The 6,160-nt window shown below is 39.5% G+C and overlaps 1 pseudogene; it reads left to right on the forward strand.

Annotated features, from left to right (window-relative positions):
• The first annotated feature begins 1,766 nt into the window (after positions 1 to 1,766).
• LOC149768549 (uncharacterized) lies at positions 1,767 to 5,691 on the forward strand (annotated as a pseudogene).
• Positions 5,692 to 6,160: the final 469 nt, after the last annotated feature.

Here is a 6,160-nt window from a genome sequence, read left to right on the forward strand (position 1 = left end):
TAGATTTAAGAAGCTACTAAACCTCACCTAGTTCTAAGACTAATAGGGTCAAATTGTTGTGTGGTGTTGGTTGTGGTCATCTGTGTCTAGCCCTTCTCTTCTTTTAGGATTTCGTTCATTGTAGAAGTCAAATCTAATGAAGTGTTGATAATGTATGCATGGTAGAAGGTTATTAAGGGGTAAGTTAACCCCATTTGATCCTGAGATTGATAGAACTTTTCATCACAACTTGCGAACTATAAACCAACTGTCAATCTCTACAATGGGTGAACACATTAGAACTTTGAATGAGTTGTTCGCACCCGCATCTGCTAGTCCCCCTACTTGCATAGTACTACCAATTAATAATGCAGCCCAATTCGAGATTCGGGCTGCAACAATAAACATGTTACCCAAGTTTCATGGGTTTGAGAGTGAACAACCCTACATTCATCTAAACAAATTTTTGACAATTTGTCAAACGTTTAGAAATCAAAACTTAGATGAAGAGGGTATTAAATTAAGATTATTTTCCATGACTTTAGAGGATCGTGCTGCTGCATGGCTGTATTCCCTTGCTTCAAATTCCATCACATCATGGGAACAACTATCTAGGAAGTTCATGGCTAAGTTCTATCCCATGGTAAAGACTGAAAAAATTAAGGATGCCATCAGAACTTTTAGAGAAAAATCTAAGCAGGAATTTTCCCAACTTTGGAAAAGATTCCATGATCTTTTGGTCAAGTGCCCGCACCATGGGCTTGACAAGGCTGATCTAGTACATTTCTTTTATAAAGGACTACCTCCGGCACATAGAAACATGATCGAGTCCATGCACAAAGGTAGGTTCATGAACCAAACCCCGGATCAAGCCTATGAATTTCTCGTTGACTTAGCCGAGAACGCCCAAAATTGGAGTAGCTATGGTGAGGAAGTAAATAGAGATGAGTTCGGGTCTAGAAAACCAGGTAATTATGAAATGAAAGCAGACCCAGAACTCAAAAATGTCATGTCCAATCTGGTGACTGGAATGAACAACTTAAGCAAAAAGTTTGATGCTTTCACTATTTCCACTAGCTCGAATTCATATAAAGAGTTAAATCCCATCATGAAAGTGGATCACGAGTCACATAGTTTATGTATCCTGTGTAACAGTTCTGAGCATTTAGTGGAGTGTTGTCCTAGTTTACCCAACATTAAGGCTGAGCAGGCAAATGCTCTAAACTCATATAGTGCCTTCAAGAAGCCCACTCCCAATTCATTCAGCCCAGTCTCCCACCCTGATAATAGGTTCCACCCAAATTTCTCATACAAGCAAAATGAACCTATTCAGCATCAAGGTGGTCCACCAAATTTTCAGAAGAATTTTCCCAGGATAGCTCCATCACAATTAAACCAAACATTGGCTCCACCTATTCCTACTTATAGTGCCCCTATTCCTCAGCAAACTACATCATTGGAAGCCATGATGGCTAACATGATGAAGCAGCAACAAGACTTCATCCAACAGCAACAACAGACCAACATGGCTCAAACCCAGACTAACCAATTTCATGCGCAAGCGATTGCAAAACTTGAGGTTAGTCTGAGCCAAATAGCTAACTCTCTAGGGGATAGGAAGAGAGGTGAATTGCCCAGTCAGCCAGTAACCTAACCCTAGTAGACAACAGAATCAAGGGCCGAGAGGCCAGTTTCAGATTGATTCTAATGGAAACCCTACCCATGAAGTCCAGGCAATTACCACTTTACGGTCTGGCAAGCAAGTGGACAACAAAGTCCAACTTCCTATGCAAGAAAAAAAAGAAAAACATAAACCAAACCCCACCCAGAAAAAGGCACAAGAACAGGGAAGACAAGGAATAGAGGAGAAACTAATAGAGACTTACACACCTAAGGCTCCCTTTCCTAGTAGACTACAAGACTCAAAGAAAAAATCTCAGTACGATGAAATCATGGAAGTCTTTAAAAATGTTCAAATAAATTTACCCTTCCTAGATGCCATTAGACAGATCCCCTCTTATACAAAATTCTTAAAAGACCTAACCACGGTAAAAAAGAAAACCAGTATTCCTAGGCAAGCTGTGATGGCGGCACAAGCCTCATCTCTTATTCAACAACAGATTGTCCCAAAATACAAGGACCCTGGTTGCCCCACTGTTGAAATTAAAATAGGAGACACCATAATTCGGAGAGCCCTACTAGACTTAGGAGCAAGTGTAAAACTATTACCCTATTCTGTCCACACCGAACTAGGTTTGGGGGAGTTAAAACCCACAAACATTACCTTGTCATTAGCAGATAGGACTATGAAGTATCCCAAAGGAATTGTAGAGGATATGATTGTAAAAGTTAATAAATTCTACTACCCTGTGGATTTTGTAGTCCTTGAAACTGAACCAGTAAAAAATCCAGAAAGTCACATCCCGATGATTTTAGGTAGACCATTTTTGGCCACTTCAAATGCTGTGATTAGTTGCCGAAATGGAATAATGACTCTAGCCTTTTGGAACATGACTGTCCAGCTCAATATTTTTCATAGTAGTAGTCAGTCAACAAAGATGGACGATTTGGAAGAAATTCACATGATTGAGAATATAATTAGCAGTTCTTTTAAAGAGTCGAGTTATTCTAACCCATTAGAAAGATGTTTGGCTAATTTTGGTCAAGATTGTGAGTCAAGTCAAGAGGTTAATGCATTGTTAGATTCCATTCCTGTGATGGATACTAGCAGATGGGCCACCAAGTTTGAATCATTGCCTATTTCAGAATCTCAGTTAGTGTCATCCAATGTCAAACCTCCACAACTAGAACTCAAAGACCTTTCCGAAAACTTGAAGTATGCATTTCTTGGAGAAAACAAGACCTTACCTGTTATAATTGCATCGAATCTAACTAAAGAACAGGAAGAGAAGCTGTTAAGTATCCTTCGAAAGAATCAGGAAGCTATCGGTTGGTCTATAGCTGATATTAAGGGGATTAGTCCTTCTGTGGTCCAACATAAAATCCATCTAGAAGAAGATGCAAAAATTTCTAGAGAACCACAAAGGTGACTTAATCCAATCATGAAGGACGTAGTTCGAGCCGAGGTCATCAAGCTTTTAGATGCAGGGATTATATATCCTATTTCTGATAGTCAGTGGGTAAGCCCAGTTCAAGTCGTACCTAAAAAGTCTGGCATCACTGTGGTGAAAAATGATCCCAATGAGTTAGTCCCTACTCGAGTCCAAACGGGATGGCGAGTATGCATCGACTATAGGAAGCTTAATGCCATGACTAGGAAAGACCACTTTCCTCTACCCTTCATCGATCAAATGCTAGAACGACTAGCTGGCCACTCCCATTACTGTTTCCTCGATGGTTATTCTAGATATAACCAAGTCCCTATCGCACGTGAGAATCAAGAGAAAACCACATTCACTTATCCTTATGGCACTTTTGCCTATCGTCGCATGCCTTTTGGGCTATGCAATGCACCAACTACATTCCAACGGTGTATGATGAGTATTTTCTCCGACATGGTGGAGAAATTTTTAGAAGTTTTCATGGATGATTTTTCTGTATTTGGATCCAATTTTGAGGAATGTCTACACCACTTGACACTTGTTGTAGAACGCTGTAAACAGAAAAACTTAGTTCTTAACTGCGAGAAGTATCATTTCATGGTAGAATCAGGTATTGTTTTAGGACACATTGTGTCACAAAGGGGAATTGAGGTGAATAAGGCCAAAGTAGAATTAATTGCTAAATTGCCACCTTCCAAAACTGTTAGGGAAGTCAGATCCTTTTTAGGGCATGCGGATTTTTACCGCCGCTTTATCAAGGATTTCAGTAAATTATCGAAACCCTTATGCGATTTGTTGGCGAAAGATGCTACTTTTAATTTTTCGCCAATTTGTATAACTGCTTTCGAAAGACTAAAGTCTGAAATAACTTCAGCACCCATCATAAGGAGCTCTGATTGGAATCTGCCATTTGAAATCATGTGTGATGCATCTGATTATGCAATAGGTGCCGTCCTAGGTCAGCGAGTGGGGAAGCTTCCCCATGTGATTCATTATGCGAGCAAAACTCTGAATGATGCCCAACTCAACTATTCTACCACTGAAAAAGAGTTGTTGGCAGTTGTTTTTGCTCTAGATAAATTTCGTCCCTATCTGATAGGATCCAAGGTCCTCATTTATTCTGATCATGCCGCCCTTAAGTACCTTCTCACAAAGAAGGATGCCAAGGCAAGACTCATTCGTTGGATCCTATTGCTTCAAGAATTTGATCTTGAAATACGAGATAAAAAGGGATCTGAAAATGTTGTAGTTGACCATTTGTCCAGATTAATTGTTGAATCATCTGGAGAATCCATGCCTGTGTCCGAGACCTTCCCTGATGAACAATTAATGATGATTTCCCATACCAATGTTCCATGGTATGCTGATGTAGTCAACTATCTAGTTACTGAACGAATGCCCAGTTCATGGACCAAACAAGAGAAATTCCGCTTCCTAGCTCGTGTAAAGTGGTATTTTTGGGATGAACCATACCTATTTAAATATTGCCCTGATCAGATCATCCAACGGTGTATCCCTGAATACGAACAAAGGAAAATCCTTTCCTTTTGTCATGACCACGCTTGTGGTGGTCATTTCAGTGGTAAAAAGACGGCTGCAAAGGTTTTGCAGTGCAGATTCTATTGGCCCACACTATTTCATGACTCACACGAGTATTGCAAATCATGTGACCGATGTCAAAGACTAGAAAAATTTTCAAGAAAAAATGAGATGCCCCTGAACCCGATCTTAATTGTAGAAGTCTTTGATGTTTGGGGTATTGATTTTATGGGTCCTTTTCCTATGTCATTTGGGCACCAGTACATACTCCTAGCCGTTGACTATGTGTCCAAGTGGATTGAGGCTGTCGCATGTAAGACCAATGATCACAAAGTAGTGATCAAGTTTCTTAAGGAGTCTGTCTTCGCTCGCTTTGGCACCCCTCGTGCTATCATTAGTGATAGGGGGAAATATTTTTGCAATAGAATTTTTAAAGCCCTTGCTAGGAAGTACAACATCACCTACAAGGTCGGTACACCATATCATCCACAAACGAGTGGACAAGTTGAGATTTCCAACAGAGAAATCAAGATCATCCTTGAGAAAAACTGTCAATCCATCTCGAAAAGATTGGTCCCTTAGGTTAACAGATGCATTGTGGGCATATCGTATGGCTTACAAAACACCAATTGGAATGTCCCCATATAGGATTGTCTATGGCAAGGCTTGCCATTTACCTGTCGAATTAGAACACAAGGCCTATTGGGCAATCAAACGCCTAAATTTCGATCTCAACAAGGCGGGAGAACATAGAAAGCTTCAGCTCGACGAGCTTGAAGAAATTAGGAACGATGCTTACGAGTGTATTAAGAAGTACAAGGATCGCATGAAAGTCATGCATGATAAAATGATTACTCGTAAAGAGTTCCACCAAGGACAAAAAGTTTTCTTATATGATTCTCGATTACATCTATTTTCTGGGAAACTTAAATCTCGCTGGACTGGCCCATACACAGTAGAGAAAGTGCACCCGCATGGTGCAGTAGTAATATGCAATACCAAGGATGGTAGGTCCTTTCAAGTCAATGGACATCGTTTAAAATCATACCTTGAGTATCTGAGTCCAGAAGTCGAGGAGACACTTCTGACGGATCCTATCTATTATGAGTAAATCGGAATTGTCTGGCTGAAGACATAAAACTTAGCGCTCTTGGGAGGCAACCCAACAGGTAAAGATTAAAATTATTATTAATAATAAAAAAAAGTTACTAACATGTAGGTTTGGGGGTATTTTTCCCAATCTTCAAGTTATTAGCCATATCAAGGTCCAATATCAGGTAATGTCTCTCCTCTGTCCTCTTACTGCTTTAAATTCTCTTTAACATTGAGGACAATATTAGATTTAGGTTTGGGGGTATTTTTAAGCATTTGGAATTTTATAAAAATAAAAAAAAGTTTTTAGTTAAAATTTTTGAAAAAAAAAATTTATTACAACACACAAGGTAAATAAAACCTAAAAGCCCAATGACTAGTCGGAAGTAGTGCAAAGTGAGTTCTTTTTATTAAGTTCCTTTTAGTGAGTTGTAAGCTAATTAGTGCTTTGAATTTCACAACACATCTGGCCTGCATTTTCTAAGGTA

This window comes from Phoenix dactylifera, chromosome 1 (assembly GCF_051530095.1).
Source record: "Phoenix dactylifera cultivar Ajwa chromosome 1, Ajwa_hap1_PhDact_Kaust_v1.1, whole genome shotgun sequence".
NCBI classification, from domain to species: Eukaryota; Viridiplantae; Streptophyta; class Magnoliopsida; order Arecales; family Arecaceae; genus Phoenix; species Phoenix dactylifera.